Below are 21,573 nucleotides of genomic sequence, written 5' to 3' on the forward strand. Positions count from 1 at the left end.
TGACGAGGCATTTGGATACCTTAAGAGAGTCATAGTTACCCCTTGCTGTTGCTCCCCATTTTACAACAGGCACATCTACAAGCTTACTCTGGCCAATTCTCCTGAAGCGATATGCTAATACCTGTTGACATAAAGACTTACACAGTACTCCTGCCGGGAGCTTTTCGACTTTGCCGATGTATTTCGCCTATTGACGAGGCGTTTGGCTACCTTAAGAGAGTCATAGTTACTCCTTCCAGTGTCTCTCCGTTAAACCACAGTCACATATACAATTTTCCTCTGCCCCTTTCACCAGACGCGATACGAAATTATTTATCGACATAATGACTTTCACAGTACTCCTGCTAGGGGCTCCTCCAGTTTACCAAAGTATTTCGCCTGTAGAAGAGGCATTTGGCTACCTTAAGAGTGTCATAGATACTCCTGACAGTTGCTCCCCGTTTTACCACAGTCACATTTTCAATCTTATTCTGGCCAGTTCACCTGAAGCGATACGCCATTATCAGTCAACCTAAAGAATTTCACAGTACTCCTGCCGGGAGCTTCTCGGGTATGCCGATGTATTTCGCGTGTTGACGAGGCATTTGGATGCCTTAAGAGAGTCATAGTTACTCCTTGCTGTTGCTCCCCATTTTACAACAGGCACATCTACAAGCTTACTGTGGCCAGTTCTCTTGAAGCGATACGCTAATATCTGTTGACATAAAGACTTTCACAGTACTCCTGCCGGGAGCTTCTCGACTTTGCCGATGTATTTCGCATATTGACGAGGCATTGGGCTACCTTAAGAGAGTCATAGTTACTCCTGCCAGTGCCTCTCCGTTAAACCACATTCACATATACAATTTTCCTCTGCCCCTTTCACCAGACGCGATACGATATTATTTATCGACATTATGACTTTCACAGTACTCCTGCTAGGGGCTCCTCCAGTTTACCAAAGTATTTCGCCTGTAGAAGAAGCATTTGGCTACCTTAAGAGAGTCATACTTTCTCCTATCAGTTGCTCCCCGTTTTACCACAGTCACATTTTCAATCTTATTCTGGCCAGTTCACCTGAAGCGATACGCCTTTATCAGTCAACCTAAAGAATTTCACAGTACTCCTGCCGGGAGCTTCTCGAGTATGCCGATGTATTTCGCGTGTTGACGAGGCATTCGGATGCCTTAAGAGAGTCATAGTTACTCCTTGCTGTTGCTCCCCATTTTACAACAGGCACATCTACAAGCTTACTCTGGCCAGTTCTCTTGAAGTGATACGCTAATATCTGTTGACATAAAGACTTTCACAGTACTCCTGCCGGGAGCTTCTCGACTTTGCCGATGTATTTCGCCTATTGACGAGGCATTGGGCTACCTTAAGAGAATCATAGTTACTCCTGCCAGTGTCTCTCCGTTAAACCACATTCACATATACTAATTTCCTCTGCCCCTTTCACCAGACGCGATACGATATTATTTATCGACATTATGACTTTCACAGTGCTCCTGCTACTGGCTCCTCCAGTTTACCAAAGTATTTCGCCTGTAGAAGAGGCATTTGGCTACCTTAAGAGAGTCATAGATACTCCTGTCAGTTGCTCCCCGTTTTACCAAAGTCACATTCTCAATCTTATTCTGGCCAGTTCACCTGAAGCGATACGCCATTATCAGTCAACCTAAAGAATTTCACAGTACTCCTGCCGGGAGCTTCTCGGGTATGCCGATGTATTTCGCGTGTTGACGAGGCATTTGGATGCCTTAAGAGAGTCATAGTTACTCCTTGCTGTTGCTCCCCATTTTACAACAGGCACATCTACAAGCTTACTCTGGCCAGTTCTCTTGAAGCGATACGCTAATATCTGTTGACATAAAGACTTTCACAGTACTCCTGCCGGGAGCTTCTCGACTTTGCCGATGTATTTCGCATATTGACGAGGCATTGGGCTATTCATTAGCCGTCTTTATTCAATAGCTTAATAACACATATATATGCATGTACAGATAGGGTGTGGCAGGTGTTTCACGCCATGTCCGCCACCGAGGTGGGGACTTACAGGGCGATGCCACAAGAAAAGGTTAAAACTACAATACATATACATATATATATGCTGGAAAAAACAGAAACAAAAACAACACAAGTTACATACACAAAGAAGAAAGAACAAAGACGGGATATTCCTCCTGTGGATAGGCCCCAGGAGTCAAGGCGAAGAAAATAACCAGCATCCTATCCGACGCCGGCTCGCTCCATCGGACTGTGCGCCGTCATATATTCGAAAATGCGATAGCTCGTGCAGCAGCTTTGCAGTACTCTTGTGCTAAGCACCGCCAGTTCTCGGGGTCTAAATCCAAGTGCGGAGAGATCTCCGGCCGACGCTGGAGACCATACACCCCTCCAATTCAACGTCGCGGTGGACACTGTAACCTCCTCAACGTCACGGTGCAGGTTGGAGATGGCACGCCTGATGGACGGCGTGTTGTAGTAGGCCGCTTTCTCGGAGTGATACCAGTCGAGCCGGAGATGGTCTCCGACTACCTGGGCGTCGATGACGCGGGCGATGCCGTCTTTAACCGCCACCACGTCAGGCTTGCGGATTCCCTCAGGTGTGCGGAGGTGGGGCTCCACAGAAACATTGAAGCCCCTCTGCGCGAGTCCACGGGCGACATAGCGCACAATCGCGTCATGCCGCTTGACCCGGGACCCGTGCGTCCTGAAGCAAGCCTGTAACACGTGGTTGGCGGTCTCTACGGCCTGGCAGCCCGCGCGGCATCTGGTGTCCGCCTCCCGCCCGCGACTGCGCCGCGCCTTCGTGGGGAAGGCGTTGATGCGGGCGCGGAGAGCGTCGATGAAGTTACGCCCAGATAGCAGGCGACTGGTGTCAGCGACCCACTGGTGTTGCCCCTTGACGGCGGCGGAAGATGACAGCGCCGCACCGTCAAAGGCAACGTGCAGGCGCGCGGCCCACATCTCTCCAACCTGCGTCGACGATTTGAGGAGGTGGCCCTCCCACATAAGATGCCGCTCCAGCACCTCAATCTCACGCTGCACCTCGTCCCGGCCTGCACCGTCGGGGGCTGGTCCAATCCTCTTCAGCGCCAGGAGACGGGACCGGCGGAGTGTTGGCCCCATCCATCGGCATGATGGGATGCCGAGGCCTCCCTGAGCTACAGGAGCATGGAAGTAGCCCAGGGGAGTGTCCGCCGGAAGGCGGAACCATCTCCTGACGGCGGCCCGGATGGTCACGTCTGCCGCTTTCAACGCACCCACTCGGGTGCGGCTGAGGGCCAGCCCATGGTACAGGCCAGGGAGAAGTACGTTGGTGAGAGCGTAGAGGCGCTGTTGCGGCTTAAGCGGAGCTCGGGAGATGACGTCCAGCTGCTCCACCAGGTGGCGTCGTGGATTGAAAACGCAGCGACCAGCGGTGGAGAATTGCAGTCCCAGATACCGGAAGGTTTCACCCACGCGTAGAGCGGGCATGGTGGCGTTGCCCGCTTTGAAGGTAACGTCGGCGTCGACCTTCACCTTCTTGTCGCGCCCAGACGCGACTAAGGCGAGGGTGAAACACTTCCGGGCGTTGATCTGCAGCCCCAGATGGCCGAGGGCTGCGACGGCTGCGTCGATGAGGGACTGCAATCCCCTCGCGGTCGATGCAAAAAGCAGGACGTCATCTGCAAAGGCCGCAGCGTTAACTCTGCGACCGAGGATCCGAGCTCCGATGTGGGAGGGAAGCTGACTCAAAACAAAGTCCACCGCAAAATTGAAAAGGAGGGGGGAGAGGGGGTCACCCTGACGCACACCCCTTGCCGGCTGCAGGGGCACGCCCACGTCGGCGCCGCCCGCTATCACCGTCGTACTACCCTCGTAGCACCTTTCGACGTACTCAATAAAGCAATCCGGCAGGCCATGAGCCCTCAGCACGGGGCGGAGGGCAGCATGGTCCACCGAATCGAACGCTTTAGAGACGTCGATCGATGCCACAAAAACAGAGCGACAGGAGCGGACTGCGTCGGTGAGAGCAGTGTCCAAGATGAAGGTGTTTTCCAACATCCCATCCCGGGGGATGAATGCCCGCTGACGTTCGTCCACAGCACATGCACGCATCAGGCGTGACGCGAGAACCTTGTGAAAGGTCCGCGCCAACACCGAGCAGACCGTAATGGGGCGAAAGTCAGCGGGGGATGTTGGTGCAGCCGTTTTGGGGAGAAGTGACGTCCGGGCGCGAAGCAGACGCTCGGGGAGGGCGCGGGCCAGGAGGAAGAGGTTCAGGAGTTTCACCAGGACTTCATGCGGCAGGCGCCGCAGCTCCGCTGGAGTCAGGCCGTCCGGCCCGGCCGCCGATCCCCTGGGCGGCAAGGCAGCAGCGACCTCCTCACGTGTGACCGGCCCCCATAGGCACTCAGGAGCGACAGGCTCCGAGTGCGGGAGAAGGCGGTCACGGATGAAGCCAGCGGTGGAGATCGGCTTCTTCGTGAAGAGGTCCGCCCAGAAGTCCAGCAGACCGGGGATGTCGGGTGGCGGCTGCAGCAGGGTGCCGTCCAGCAAGCCGCGCACGCAACGTGCACGCGACCTACGGAAGGCGTCCTGTGTCCGCGCGAACTCCCAGCGGCGCCGCTTGCGCTTCTGCAGCGGCGGGGCGGCAGGCGGCCGCTTGGATGAGTGGCGCGGCCGCTGTGTCCTGGTGATCGACCTCTCCCCCCTGGACCCGACCGACGCAAGGGCATCCGGGAGCATGCCCAGGATGACATCGGGCGGCGTGCCCCGCCCCAGACCAATGACTCGATCCAGGGCAGAGAAACGCTGGGCGGAAGCAGGGAGCCCCGCCAGATGCTCCCAGATGGCGGCGTCAGTCGGCCCCTCCGGCGGCGGCCCGGTGGTGTCGGCCGCGAAGTCCTCGGCTGCGTCGACGGGCGGCGCAGCGGCCTCGCCCGCGTCAGGCAGCGAGCTCGCTGCTCCCCGGCGGGACGCCGGCTCTTCCCCCCGACCGATCTCAAGCGCCTCCATGAATTGGCGGACAAGCTGCTTGTGGGCAGCTTGCCGCCGTCGGCACTTGATTGCCTCAAGCGTTCGGTCGGGGAACATCCTGATAAGTTCTTGATTAACGAAGAAGAACCGGGCGTCCCTCTCAAGGAACAGTTCGGCCTCTGCCTTGGCGAGCGACAGGACTTCTTCCTCCGTCCACCTCGCACGATGCCTCTCCGTCACGATCTCAGCGTTGGCGGCCGCAAGGTGTTGGCGGCGGCGATGGACCCCGAGACCGTTCTTCGTGGTAAAAGTGCGGTGGCACTCACTGCAAGCAAAGGGTTAAGAGAGACATAGTTACTCCTGCCAGTGCCTCTCCGTTAAACCACATTCACATATACAATTTTCCTCTGCCCCTTTCACCAGACGCGATACGATATTATTTATCGACATTATGACTTTCACAGTACTCCTGCTAGGGGCTCCTCCAGTTTACCAAAGTATTTCGCCTGTAGAAGAAGCATTTGGCTACCTTAAGAGAGTCATACTTACTCATATCAGTTGCTCCCCGTTTTACCACAGTCACATTTTCAATCTTATTCTGGCTAGTTCACCTGAAGCGATACGCCATTATCAGTCAACCTAAAGAATATCACAGTACCCCTGCCGGGAGCTTCTCGAGTTTGCCGATGTATTTCGCCTGTTGACGAGGCATTTGGATACCTTAAGAGAGTCATAGTTACCCCTTGCTGTTGCTCCCCATTTTACAACAGGCACATCTACAAGCTTACTCTGGCCAATTCTCCTGAGGCGATACGCTAATATCTGTTGACATAAAGACTTTCACAGTACTCCTGCCGGGAGCTTCTCGACTTTGCCGATGTATTTCGCCTATTGACGAGGCATTGGGCTACCTTAAGAGAGTCATAGTTACTCCTTTCAGTGTCTCTCCGTTAAACAACAGTCACATCTACCATTTTCCTCTGCCCCTTTCACCAGACGCGATACGCCATTATTTGTCGACATTATGACTTTCACAGTACTCCTGTTAGGGAGTCCTACAGTTTACCAATGTATTTCTCCTGTTGACGAGGCATTTGGCTACCTTAAGAGAGTCATACTTACTCCTGTCAGTTGCTCCTAGTTTTACCACAGTCACATTTTCAATCTTATTCTGGCCAGTTCACCTGAAGCGATACGCCATTATCAGTCAACCTAAAGAATTTCACAGCACTCCTGCCGGGAGCTTCTCGAGTATGCCGATGTATTTCGCGTGTTGACGAGGCATTCAGATGCTTTAAGAGAGTCATAGTTACTCCTTGCTGTTGCTCCCCATTTTACAACAGGCACATCTACAAGCTTACTCTGGCCAATCCTCCTGAAGCGATACGCTAATATCTGTTGACATAAAGACTTTCACAGTACTCCTGCCGGGAGCTTCTCGACTTTGCCGATGTATTTCGCCTATTGACGAGGCATTGGGCTACCTTAAGAGAATCATAGTTACTCCTGCCAGTGTCTCTCCGTTAAACCACATTCACATATACAATTTTCCTCTGCCCCTTTCACCAGACGCGATACGATATTATTTATCGACATTATGACTTTCACAGTACTCCTGCTAGGGGCTCCTCCAGTTTACCAAAGCATTTCGCCTGTAGAAGAGGCATCTGGCTACCTTAAGAGAGTCATAGATACTCCTGTCAGTTGCTCCCCGTTTTACCAAAGTCACATTCTCAATCTTATTCTGGCCAGTTCACCTGAAGCGATACGCCATTATCAGTCAACCTAAAGAATATCACAGTACTCCTGCCGGGAGCTTCTCGAGTTTGCCGATGTATTTCGCCTGTTGACGAGGCATTTGGATACCTTAAGAGAGTCATAGTTACCCCTTGCTGTTGCTCCCCATTTTACAACAGGCACATCTACAAGCTTACTCTGGCCAATCCTCCTGAAGCGATACGCTAATATCTGTTGACATAAAGACTTTCACAGTACTCCTGCCGGGAGCTTTTAGACTTTGCCGATGTATTTCGCCTATTGACGAGGCGTTTGGCTACCTTAAGAGAGTCATAGTTACTCCTGCCAGTGTCTCTCCGTTAAACCACAGTCACATATACAATTTTCCTCTGCCCCTTTCACCAGACGCGATACGATATTATTTATCGACATTATGACTTTCACAGTACTCCTGCTAGGGGCTCCTCCAGTTTACCAAAGCATTTCGCCTGTAGAAGAGGCATCTGGCTACCTTAAGAGAGTCATAGATACTCCTGTCAGTTGCTCCCCGTTTTACCAAAGTCACATTCTCAATCTTATTCTGGCCAGTTCACCTGAAGCGATACGCCATTATCAGTCAACCTAAAGAATATCACAGTACTCCTGCCGGGAGCTTCTCGAGTTTGCCGATGTATTTCGCCTGTTGACGAGGCATTTGGATACCTTAAGATAGTCATAGTTACCCCTTGCTGTTGCTCCCCATTTTACAACAGGCACATCTACAAGCTTACTCTGGCCAGTTCTCTTGAAGCGATACGCTAATATCTGTTGACATAAAGACTTTCACAGTACTCCTGCCGGGAGCTTCTCGACTTTGCCGATGTATTTCGCATATTGACGAGGCATTGGGCTACCTTAAGAGAGACATAGTTACTCCTGCCAGTGCCTCTCCGTTAAACCACATTCACAAATACAATTTTCCTCTGCCCCTTTCACCAGACGCGATACGATATTATTTATCGACATTATGACTTTCACAGTACTCCTTCTAGGGGTTCCTACAGTTTACCAAAGTATTTCGCCTGTAGAAGAAGCATTTGGCTACCTTAAGAGAGTCATACTTACTCCTATCAGTTGCTCCCCGTTTTACCACAGTCACATTTTCAATCTTATTCTGGCCAGTTCACCAGAAGCGATACGCCATTATCAGTCAACCTAAAGAATATCACAGTACCCCTGCCGGGAGCTTCTCGAGTTTGCCGATGTATTTCGCCTGTTGACGAGGCATTTGGATACCTTAAGAGAGTCATAGTTACCCCTTGCTGTTGTTCCCCATTTTACAACAGGCACATCTACAAGCTTACTCTGGCCAATTCTCCTGATTCGATACGCTAATATCTGTTGACATAAAGACTTTCACAGTACTCCTGCCGGGAGCTTCTCGACTTTGCCGATGTATTTCGCCTATTGACGAGGCATTGGGCTACCTTAAGAGAGTCATAGTTACTCCTGCCAGTGTCTCTCCGTTAAACCACAGTCACATCTACCATTTTCATCTGCCCCTTTCACCAGACGTGATACGCCATTATTTGTCGACATTATGACTTTCACAGTACTCCTGTTAGGGACTCCTCCAGTTTACCAATGTATTTCGCCTGTTGACGAGGCATTTGGCTACCTTAAGAGAGTCATACTTACTCCTGTCAGTTGCTCCCAGTTTTACCACAGTCACATTTTCAATCTTATTCTGGCCAGTTCACCTGAAGCGATACGCCATTGTCAGTCAACCTAAAGAATTTCACAGCACTCCTGCCGGGAGCTTCTCGAGTATGCCGATGTATTTCGCGTGTTGACGAGGCATTCGGATGCCTTAAGAGAGTCATACTAACTCCTTGCTGTTGCTCCCCATTTTACAACAGGCACATCTACAAGCTTACTCTGGCCAATCCTCCTGAAGCGATACGCTAATATCTGTTGACATAAAGACTTTCACAGTACTCCTGCCGGGAGCTTCTCGACTTTGCCGATGTATTTCGCCTATTGACGAGGCATTGGGCTACCTTAAGAGAATCATAGTTACTCCTGCCAGTGTCTCTCCGTTAAACCACATTCACATATACAATTTTCCTCTGCCCCTTTCACCAGACGCGATACGATATTATTTATCGACATTATGACTTTCACAGTACTCCTGCTAGGGGCTCCTCCAGTTTACCAAAGCATTTCGCCTGTAGAAGAGGCATCTGGCTACCTTAAGAGAGTCATACTTACTCCTGTCAGTTGCTCCCCGTTTTACCAAACTCACATTCTCAATCTTATTCTGGCCAGTTCACCTGATGCGATACGCCATTATCAGTCAACCTAAAGAATATCACAGTACTCCTGCCGGGAGCTTCTCGAGTTTGCCGATGTATTTCGCCTGTTGACGAGGCATTTGGATACCTTAAGAGAGTCATAGTTACCCCTTGCTGTTGCTCCCCATTTTACAACAGGCACATCTACAAGCTTACTCTGGCCAATTCTCCTGAAGCGATATGCTAATACCTGTTGACATAAAGACTTACACAGTACTCCTGCCGGGAGCTTTTCGACTTTGCCGATGTATTTCGCCTATTGACGAGGCGTTTGGCTACCTTAAGAGAGTCATAGTTACTCCTTCCAGTGTCTCTCCGTTAAACCACAGTCACATATACAATTTTCCTCTGCCCCTTTCACCAGACGCGATACGATATTATTTATCGACATAATGACTTTCACAGTACTCCTGTTAGGGGCTCCTCCAGTTTACCAAAGTATTTCGCCTGTAGAAGAGGCATTTGGCTACCTTAAGAGTGTCATAGATACTCCTGACAGTTGCTCCCCGTTTTACCACAGTCACATTTTCAATCTTATTCTGGCCAGTTCACCTGAAGCGATACGCCATTATCAGTCAACCTAAAGAATTTCACAGTACTCCTGCCGGGAGCTTCTCGGGTATGCCGATGTATTTCGCGTGTTGACGAGGCATTTGGATGCCTTAAGAGAGTCATAGTTACTCCTTGCTGTTGCTCCCCATTTTACAACAGGCACATCTGCAAGCTTACTCTGGCCAGTTCTCTTGAAGCGATACGCTAATATCTGTTGACATAAAGACTTTCACAGTACTCCTGCCGGGAGCTTCTCGACTTTGCCGATGTATTTCGCATATTGACGAGGCATTGGGCTACCTTAAGAGAGTCATAGTTACTCCTGCCAGTGCCTCTCCGTTAAACCACATTCACATATACAATTTTCCTCTGCCCCTTTCACCAGACGCGATACGATATTATTTATCGACATTATGACTTTCACAGTACTCCTGCTACTGGCTCCTCCAGTTTACCAAAGTATTTCGCCTGTAGAAGAAGCATTTGGCTACCTTAAGAGAGTCATACTTTCTCCTATCAGTTGCTCCCCGTTTTACCACAGTCACATTTTCAATCTTATTCTGGCCAGTTCACCTGAAGCGATACGCCTTTATCAGTCAACCTAAAGAATTTCACAGTACTCCTGCCGGGAGCTTCTCGAGTATGCCGATGTATTTCGCGTGTTGACGAGGCATTCGGATGCCTTAAGAGAGTCATAGTTACTCCTTGCTGTTGCTCCCCATTTTACAACAGGCACATCTACAAGCTTACTCTGGCCAGTTCTCTTGAAGTGATACGCTAATATCTGTTGACATAAAGACTTTCACAGTACTCCTGCCGGGAGCTTCTCGACTTTGCCGATGTATTTCGCCTATTGACGAGGCATTGGGCTACCTTAAGAGAATCATAGTTACTCCTGCCAGTGTCTCTCCGTTAAACCACATTCACATATACAAATTTCCTCTGCCCCTTTCACCAGACGCGATACGCCATTATTTATCGACATTATGACTTTCACAGTGCTCCTGCTAGGGGCTCCTCCAGTTTACCAAAGTATTTCGCCTGTAGAAGAGGCATTTGGCTACCTTAAGAGAGTCATAGATACTCCTGTCAGTTGCTCCCCGTTTTACCAAAGTCACATTCTCAATCTTATTCTGGCCAGTTCACCTGAAGCGATACGCCATTATCAGTCAACCTAAAGAATTTCACAGTACTCCTGCCGGGAGCTTCTCGGGTATGCCGATGTATTTCGCGTGTTGACGAGGCATTTGGATGCCTTAAGAGAGTCATAGTTACTCCTTGCTGTTGCTCCCCATTTTACAACAGGCACATCTACAAGCTTACTCTGGCCAGTTCTCTTGAAGCGATACGCTAATATCTGTTGACATAAAGACTTTCACAGTACTCCTGCCGGGAGCTTCTCGACTTTGCCGATGTATTTCGCATATTGACGAGGCATTGGGCTACCTTAAGAGAGACATAGTTACTCCTGCCAGTGCCTCTCCGTTAAACCACATTCACATATACAATTTTCCTCTGCCCCTTTCACCAGACGCGATACGATATTATTTATCGACATTATGACTTTCACAGTACTCATGCTAGGGGCTCCTCCAGTTTACCAAAGTATTTCGCCTATAGAAGAAGCATTTGGCTACCTTAAGAGAGTCATACTTACTCCTATCAGTTGCTCCCCGTTTTACCACAGTCACATTTTCAATCTTATTCTGGCTAGTTCACCTGAAGCGATACGCCATTATCAGTCAACCTAAAGAATATCACAGTACCCCTGCCGGGAGCTTCTCGAGTTTGCCGATGTATTTCGCCTGTTGACGAGGCATTTGGATACCTTAAGAGAGTCATAGTTACCCCTTGCTGTTGCTCCCCATTTTACAACAGGCACATCTACAAGCTTACTCTGGCCAATTCTCCTGAGGCGATACGCTAATATCTGTTGACATAAAGACTGTCACAGTACTCCTGCCGGGAGCTTCTCGACTTTGCCGATGTATTTCGCCTATTGACGAGGCATTGGGCTACCTTAAGAGAGTCATAGTTACTCCTTCCAGTGTCTCTCCGTTAAACCACAGTCACATCTACCATTTTCCTCTGCCCCTTTCACCAGACGCGATACGCCATTATTTGTCGACATTGTGACTTTCACAGTACTCCTGTTAGGGAGTCCTCCAGTTTACCAATGTATTTCTCCTGTTGACGAGGCATTTGGCTATCTTAAGAGAGTCATACTTACTCCTGTCAGTTGCTCCTAGTTTTACCACAGTCACATTTTCAATCTTATTCTGGCCAGTTCACCTGAAGCGATACGCCATTATCAGTCAACCTAAAGAATTTCACAGCACTCCTGCCGGGAGCTTCTCGAGTATGCCGATGTATTTCGCGTGTTGACGAGGCATTCGGATGCTTTAAGAGAGTCATAGTTACTCCTTGCTGTTGCTCCCCATTTTACAACAGGCACATCTACAAGCTTACTCTGGCCAATCGTCCTGCAGCGATACGCTAATATCTGTTGACATAAAGACTTTCACAGTACTCCTGCCGGGAGCTTCTCGACTTTGCCGATGTATTTCGCCTATTGACGAGGCATTGGGCTACCTTAAGAGAATCATAGTTACTCCTGCCAGTGTCTCTCCGTTAAACCACATTCACATATACAATTTTCCTCTGCCCCTTTCACCAGACGCGATACGATATTATTTATCGACATTATGACTTTCACAGTACTCCTGCTAGGGGCTCCTCCAGTTTACCAAAGCATTTCGCCTGTAGAAGAGGCATCTGGCTACCTTAAGAGAGTCATAGATACTCCTGTCAGTTGCTCCCCGTTTTACCAAAGTCACATTCTCAATCTTATTCTGGCCAGTTCACCTGAAGCGATACGCCATTATCAGTCAACCTAAAGAATATCACAGTACTCCTGCCGGGAGCTTCTCGAGTTTGCCGATGTATTTCGCCTGTTGACGAGGCATTTGGATACCTTAAGAGAGTCATAGTTACCCCTTGCTGTTGCTCCCCATTTTACAACAGGCACATCTACAAGCTTACTCTGGCCAATCCTCCTGAAGCGATACGCTAATATCTGTTGACATAAAGACTTTCACAGTACTCCTGCCGGGAGCTTTTAGACTTTGCCGATGTATTTCGCCTATTGACGAGGCGTTTGGCTACCTTAAGAGAGTCATAGTTACTCCTTCCAGTGTCTCTCCGTTAAACCACAGTCACATATACAATTTTCCTCTGCCCCTTTCACCAGACGCGATACGATATTATTTATCGACATAATGACTTTCACAGTACTCCTGCTAGGGGCTCCTCCAGTTTACCAAAGTATTTCGCCTGTAGAAGAGGCATTTGGCTACCTTAAGAGTGTCATAGATACTCCTGACAGTTGCTCCCCGTTTTACCACAGTCACATTTTCAATCTTATTCTGGCCAGTTCACCTGAAGCGATACGCCATTATCAGTCAACCTAAAGAATTTCACAGTACTCCTGCCGGGAGCTTCTCGGGTATGCCGATGTATTTCGCGTGTTGACGAGGCATTTGGATGCCTTAAGAGAGTCATAGTTACTCCTTGCTGTTGCTCCCCATTTTACAACAGGCACATCTACAAGCTTACTCTGGCCAGTTCTCTTGAAGCGATACGCTAATATCTGTTGACATAAAGACTTTCACAGTACTCCTGCCGGGAGCTTCTCGACTTTGCCGATGTATTTCGCATATTGACGAGGCATTGGGCTATTTAAGCCGTCTTTATTCACGTCTATGTGAACATACAAACAGATATAAGCACCCACGAAGTGGGTTTACAAATGACAAAAACAATACAAACACTAGACGGACAGGAAGAGACGTGAACAGAGAAGGGGTTGTGCCTGTAGACAGACGCCAGGCAGCAGCGTAGACGACATATAATTGGGCCCTCACCCAACACCAGTCCGGGGCATCGTGCGCCTAATGGCAGTCATAGTGTCGAACCGCCGTGCCGCCATCACAGTCCCGATGAGTACTCTTGTTGACATCGCCGCGAAGTGGTGGTCCTTGAATCCAAGCTGCCGCAGATCCTGTGCAGATGTGGGTGACCACACCCCCCTCCATGAGATGGTAGCTGAAGAGGTGGTGATGGTCTTGGCTGCTGGGGTCTGACTCCTAATCGCCTGGTGGACGGCTTCCCTGTTATAAACCGCGACTTTCTGCTGGTGACACTCTTCAATGTCAAGATTGACACCAACCACCTGGGCATCGATGATATAGGCTGCATCGCCTCGAACTGCCACGATGTCCGGCTTCCTCAGTCCCTCGGATGTCCTGAGGTGGGGCTCCAGGTCGACGTCGAAGCCCCTGCGACGAAGTCCCTGCGCGACGTAAGACGCCAGGGCGTTGTGTCGCTTCACTCGTGCGTCGTGACTTCGGAAGCAGTGCTGGACAACGTGGTTCGCAGTTTCTTTAGCGATGCAGCCAGCCCGGCAGTTAGTATCACCAGCACGACCTCGCTGCAACCGTGCCCGGGTTGGAAGGGCATTGATCCTCGTACGGATGCAGGAGATAAAGTCGCGGCCTGTGATCGCTAGTCGAGGATCGTCGACCCAGCGATGCTGCCCTGGTGTTCGGGCAGACTTCTTAAGGGCAGCGCCGTCCACCGAGAGATGCAACCGTTCAGCCCACATCCGGCCCATTTGGTTGGAAGTTCTAATGACCGTATTGTTACCCCGTAATTGCTGCTCAAGCCTCCCAATCTCACGCCCCAGAACGTCGTCTGCTGTCCTGTCAGATAGGACACCCAATGCCCGCATCTTCGCGAGCCGGTTCCGCCGCAGAAGAGGCCCTAGCCAGCGCGCTGATGGCACTCCCAGCCCCCCAGATGACACAGGGGCATGGAAGTAACCAACAGGAACGTCCGCTGGCAGGCACAACCAAGATCTAATCGCTGCGCGGATGGTGGTGTCCATTGCTGACAGGGCTCCTAGGCGGGTCCTCGAAAGGGCCAAGCCATGGTGTATCCCTGGCAAGACGACGGTTCTGAGGGCGTGCAAACGCTGTTGTGGCTTTAGTGGTGCCTTGGACAGGACGGTGAGCTGTCGCTCGACCTCCCGCCTCGGATGAAAGAGGCTACGTCCGCACGTGGAGAACTCCAGGCCAAGATACCGGAAAGTGCTCTCGATCCCCAGGGCTGGGAGGATGGTATACCCAGCCCTGAAGGTCGTGGTGTCGTCGACCTTGATCTTCTTCTCACGGCCAGAAGCCGTCAGGGCGAGAGTGAAGCACTTTCCGGGATTGACTTGGAGACCAAGGTCCCCAAGGGCAGATGTTGCTGCATCAATAAGGTCCTGGAGCCCTCCTGGGGTCTCGGCGAACAGCAGGAGGTCGTCAGCAAAGGCAGCAGCGTTGAGACGTCGTCCCATCACATTGGCACCAATGTAATCTGGGAGGCGAGCAAGCATGAGGTCTAAGGAGAGGTTGAAAAGGATAGGAGAGAGTGGATCACCCTGCCTAACACCCCTTGAAGGCCGCACTGGACCCAGCGACATCCCAGGACCAGAGATCATCGTCACCCCATCCTCATAGCATCCCAGGACGTATCCAATGAACTCGTCAGGCAGGCCATGTGCCCTCAGGGCGGGCCTCAGGGCACCATGGTCTAGCGAGTCGAAAGCCTTGGACACATCCAGGGACGCAACATAGAGGGAGCGACAGTTTTCCCTGGCCTGAGTCATCGCCAAGTCCAACAAGAACGTATTGTGCAGCATCCCATCCTGAGGAAGGAAAGCCCGCTGACGCCCGTCCAGCACACAGGTCCGCATCAGACGGCCCGCCAGGATCTTATGGAAGACCCTAGCGAGGACTGAGCAAACCGTGATCGGACGGAAGTCAGCGGGGGATGCTGGGGCGGCCTTCTTGGGCAACAGGGATGTACGGGCTAGGAGAAGACGGGATGGGAGGCGACGGGTCAAGAGGAAGAGGTTAAGGATTTTAAGGAGGACCTCACGGGGTATACGGCGAATCTGGGCCGGTGTCAGTCGGTCTGGGCCTGCAGCAGAGCGACGAGGGGGGAGCGCTGAAGCAACTTCCTCCATCGTAATAGGCGCCCACAGCTGTTTGAAGGGAACCTCGATGGAGGAGGGCAACAGCCGACCTTCCAGACGGTCCACCCGGCCAGATGGTCGCCGGGTGAAAAGGTCCTTCCAAAACTCCACCAACCCAGGAATAGGGGGTGGTGGGTGAAGGAGCGTTCCATCCAGAAGGCCGCTGATGCAGCGAGCAGCGCTCTTTGAGAAGGCCCGCTGACAGAGGGCGTACTCCCTCCTCCGCAGGGCCCGCTTCGTCGCTCGTGGCTCTGACATCCGGCGAGAGGCAACAGGATTAGGTGATGGTGATGGTTCCCTGCTGCCGATGGCGTCAAGGGCAGCCGACAGCATGCCCATTATGACTGAGGCCGATGTTGTTGGCCCAAGCGCCAGGATGTCATCGACTGCTTTATACCTAGACCCAGACGACGGGAGGGCTGCCAGGGCCGACCAGACAGCTTGGTCGACAGTATCCACAGCTGCAGACGGGGAGGGGGGTGCTGCACAGGAACCGGCAGGTTCCACAGCTGCAGCAGATGGAAGCGACCCCACCCCAACAGCAGAGAGGGCAGCAACAAACTCGGCAACCTGGTTCCTATAGGCTGTTCCACGACGCTGCCCTTTAATGGACTCAAGGGAACGATTCGGGAACGCCTTTGCAAGCTCTTGATTTAGGAACCGGGTGCCCTTGAGCGTAAGTGCTGCTTCAGAGTGGGCCAGGCGTAGGAGCTCTTCACTAGACCACCTGGCCTTTACCCTCTCGGTGGTCACCTCTGCGTTGGCTGCGGCAGGATGGGCACGGCGACGATGTACACCAAGACCTGTCTTGGTGGTGAAGGTCCGGTGGCACTCAGGACATGTGATGGCAGGCACTACGGCTCGACCCGAACTGGCGGCGTCGGATGCTGACCCAACGACTGGCGCGGCGTCTCCTGTGGGAGTACCGCTACCTGATTTTTTCTTCGTGTTGGGGCCAGCTGAAACAGGGGCAGGGGGGGCGGCAACCCCCAAGCCCCGAAAGGTTCACCCCGCTCTGTCTGTCGAGGAACTTTGGAAGAGTTATACCCAGGCATAATCTTCCTAAGAACCTCTCACGACCCCTGCCACGAGAAGGCCAGAGCTAGGATTTCCCACCGAGAGGCTAAGCGAACCATCATCCACTCGACATCGCTCGGATGCTAAGGAGTGGATAGAGAGGATCCGTATATGACGCATCATGTGAGCTTAAGAGAGTCATAGTTACTCCTGCCAGTGTCTCTCCGTTAAACCACAGTCACATCTACCATTTTCCTCTGCCCCTTTCACCAGACGCGATACGCCATTATTTGTCGACATTATGACTTTCACAGTACTCCTGCTAGGGGCTCCTCCAGTTTACCAATGTATTTCGCCTGTTGACGAGGCATTTGGCTACCTTAAGAGAGTCATACTTACTCCTGTCAGTTGCTCCCAGTTTTACCAAAGTCACATTCTCAATCTTATTCTGGCCAGTTCACCTGAAGCCATACGCCATTATCAGTCAACCTAAAGAATATCACAGTACTCCTGCCGGGAGCTTCTCGAGTTTGCCGATGTATTTCGCCTGTTGACGAGGCATTTGGATACCTTAAGAGAGTCATAGTTACCCCTTGCTGTTGCTCCCCATTTTACAACAGGCTCATCTACAAGCTTACTCTGGCCAATTCTCCTGAAGCGATACGCTAATATCTGTTGACATAAAGACTTTCACAGTACTCCTGCTGGGAGCTTCTCGACTTTACCGATGTATTTCGCCTATTGACGAGGCATTTGGCTACCTTAAGAGAGTCATAGTTACTCCTGCCAGTGTCTCTCCGATAAACCACAGTCACATCTACCATTTTCATCTGCCCCTTTCACCAGACGTGATACGCCATTATTTGCCGACATTATGACTTTCACAGTACTCCTGCTAGGGGCTCCTCCAGTTTACCAATGTATTTCGCCTGTTGACGAGGCATTTGGCTACCTTAAGAGAGTCATACTTACTCCTGTCAGTTGCTCCCAGTTTTACCACAGTCACATTTTCAATCTAATTCTGGCCAGTTCACCCGAAGCGATACGCCATTATCAGTTAACCTAAAGAATTTCACAGTACTCCTGCCGGGAGCTTCTCGAGTTTGCCGATGCATTTCGCCTGTTGACGAAGCATTTGGATGCCTTAAGAGAGTCATAGTTTCACCTTGCTGTTGCTCCCCATTTTACAACAGGCACATCTACAAGCTTACTCTGGCCAATTCTCCTGAAGCGATACGCTAATATCTGTTGACATAAAGACTTTCACAGTACTCCTGCCGGGAGCTTTTCGACTTTGCCGATGTATTTCGCCTATTGACGAGGCGTTTGGCTACCTTAAGAGAGTCATAGTTACTCCTGCCAGTGTCTCTCCGATAAACCACAGTCACATCTACCATTTTCATCTGCCCCTTTCACCAGACGCGATACGCCATTATTTGTCGACATTATGACTTTCACAGTACTCCTGCTAGGGGCTCCTCCAGTTTACCAATGTATTTCGCCTGTTGACGAGGCATTTGGCTACCTTAAGAGAGTCATACTTACTCCTGTCAGTTGCTCCCAGTTTTACCAAAGTCACATTCTCAATCTTATTCTGGCCAGTTCACCTGAAGCCATACGCCATTATCAGTCAACCTAAAGAATATCACAGTACTCCTGCCGGGAGCTTCTCGAGTTTGCCGATGTATTTCGCCTGTTGACGAGGCATTTGGATACCTTAAGAGAGTCATAGTTACCCCTTGCTGTTGCTCCCCATTTTACAACAGGCTCATCTACAAGCTTACTCTGGCCAATTCTCCTGAAGCGATACGCTAATATCTGTTGACATAAAGACTTTCACAGTACTCCTGCTGGGAGCTTCTCGACTTTACCGATGTATTTCGCCTATTGACGAGGCATTTGGCTACCTTAAGAGAGTCATAGTTACTCCTGCCAGTGTCTCTCCGATAAACCACAGTCACATCTACCATTTTCATCTGCCCCTTTCACCAGACGTGATACGCCATTTTTTGTCGACATTATGACTTTCACAGTACTCCTGCTAGGGGCTCCTCCAGTTTACCAATGTATTTCGCCTGTTGACGAGGCATTTGGCTACCTTAAGAGAGTCATACTTACTCCTGTCAGTTGCTCCCAGTTTTACCACAGTCACATTTTCAATCTTATTCTGGCCAGTTCACCCGAAGCGATACGCCATTATCAGTCAACCTAAAGAATTTCACAGTACTCCTGCCGGGAGCTTCTCGAGTTTGCCGATGCATTTCGCCTGTTGACGAGGCATTTGGATACCTTAAGAGAGTCATAGTTTCACCTTGCTGTTGCTCCCCATTTTACAACAGGCACATCTACAAGCTTATTCTGGCCAATTCTCCTGAAGCGATACGCTAATATCTGTTGACATAAAGACTTTCACAGTACTCCTGCCGGGAGCTTCTCGACTTTACCGATGTATTTCGCCTATTGACGAGGCATTTGGCTACCTTAAGAGAGTCATAGCTACTCCTGCCAGTGTCTCTCCGTTAAACCACAGTCACATCTACCATTTTCGTCTGCCCCTTTCACCAGACGTGATACGCCATTATTTGTCGACATTATGACTTTCACAGTACTCCTGCTAGGGGCTCCTCCAGTTTACCAATGTATTTAGCCTGTTGACGAGGCATTTGGCTACCTTAAGAGAGTCATACTTACTCCTGTCAGTTGCTCCAAGTTTTACCACAGTCACATTTCCAATCTTATTCTGGCCAGTTCACCCGAAGCGATACGCCATTATCAGTCAACCTAAAGAATTTCACAGTACTCCTGCCGGGAGCTTCTCGTGTTTGCCGATGCATTTCGCCTGTTGACGAGGCATTTGGATACCTTAAGAGAGTCATAGTTTCACCTTGCTGTTGCTCCCCATTTTACAACAGGCTCATCTACAAGCTTACTCTGGCCAATTCTCCTGAAGCGATACGCTAATATCTGTTGACATAAAGACTTTCACAGTACTCCTGCCGGGAGCTTTTCGACTTTGCCGATGTATTTCGCCTATTGACGAGGCGTTTGGCTACCTTAAGAGAGTCATAGTTACTCCTTCCAGTGGCTCTCCGTTAAACCACAGTCACATCTACCATTTTCCACTGCCCCTTACACCAGACGCGACACGCCATTTTTTGTCGACATTATGACTTTCACAGTACTCCTGCTAGGGGCTCCTCCAGTTTACCAATGTATTTCACCTGTTGACGAGGCATTTGGCTACCTTAAGAGAGTCATACTTACTCCTGTCAGTTGCTCCCCGTTTTACCACAGTCACATTTTCAATCTTATTCTGGCCAGTTCACCTGAAGCGATACGCCATTATCAGTCAACCTAAAGAATTTCACAGTACTCCTGCCGGGAGCTTCTCGAGTATGCCGATGTATTTCGCGTGTTGACGAGGCTTTTGGATGCCTTAAGAGAGTCATAGTTACTCCTTGCTGTTGCTCCCCATTTTACAACAGGCACATCTACAAGCTTACTCTGGCCAATTCTCCTGAAGCGATACGCTAATATCTGTTGACATAAAGACTTTCACAGTACTCCTGCCGGGAGCTTCTCGACTTTACCGATGTATTTCGCCTATTGACGAGGCATTTGGCTACCTTAAGAGAGTCATAGTTACTCCTGCCAGTGTCTCTCCGATAAACCACAGTCACATCTACCATTTTCATCTGCCCCTTTCACCAGACGTGATACGCCATTATTTGTCGACATTATGACTTTCACAGTACTCCTGCTAGGGGCTCCTCCAGTTTACCAATGTATTTCGCCTGTTGACGAGGCATTTGGCTACCTTAAGAGAGTCATACTTACTCCTGTCAGTTGCTCCCAGTTTTACCATAGTCACATTTTCAATCTTATTCTGGCCAGTTCACCCGAAGCGATACGCCATTATCAGTCAACCTAAAGAATTTCACAGTACTCCTGCCGGGAGCTTCTCGAGTTTGCCGATGCATTTCGCCTGTTGACGAGGCATTTGGATACCTTAAGAGAGTCATAGTTTCACCTTGCTGTTGCTCCCCATTTTACAACAGGCACATCTACAAGCTTACTCTGGCCAATTCTCCTGAAGCGATACGCTAATATCTGTTGACATAAAGACTATCACAGTACTCCTGCCGGGAGCTTTTCGACTTTGCCGATGTATTTCGCCTATTGACGAGGCGTTTGGCTACCTTAAGAGAGTCATAGTTACTCCTTCCAGTGGCTCTCCGTTAAACCACAGTCACATCTACCATTTTCCACTGCCCCTTTCACCAGACGCGACACGCCATTATTTGTCGACATTATGACTTTCACAGTACTCCTGCTAGGGGCTCCTCCAGTTTACCAATGTACACTCCTGGAAATGGAAAAAAGAACACATTGACACCGGTGTGTCAGACCCACCATACTTGCTCCGGACACTGCGAGAGGGCTGTACAAGCAATGATCACACGCACGGCACAGCGGACACACCAGGAACCGCGGTTTTGGCCGTCGAATGGCGCTAGCTGCGCAGCATTTGTGCATCGCCGCCGTCAGTGTCAGCCAGTTTGCCGTGGCATACGGAGCTCCATCGCAGTCTTTAACACTGGTAGCATGCCGCGACAGCGTGGACGTGAACCGTATGCGCAGTTGACGGACTTTGAGCGAGGGCGTATAGTGGGCATGCGGGAGGCCGGGTGGACGTACCGCCGAATTGCTCAACACGTGGGGCGTGAGGTCTCCACAGTACATCGATGCTATCGCCAGTGGTCGGCGGAAGGTGGACGTGCCCGTCGACCTGGGACCGGACCGCAGCGACGCACGGATGCACGCCAAGACCGTAGGATCCTACGCAGTGCCGTAGGGGACCGCACCGCCACTTCCCAGCAAATTAGGGACACTGTTGCTCCTGGGGTATCG

This window comes from Schistocerca americana, chromosome X, assembly GCF_021461395.2.
Source record: "Schistocerca americana isolate TAMUIC-IGC-003095 chromosome X, iqSchAmer2.1, whole genome shotgun sequence".
NCBI classification, from domain to species: domain Eukaryota; kingdom Metazoa; phylum Arthropoda; class Insecta; order Orthoptera; family Acrididae; genus Schistocerca; species Schistocerca americana.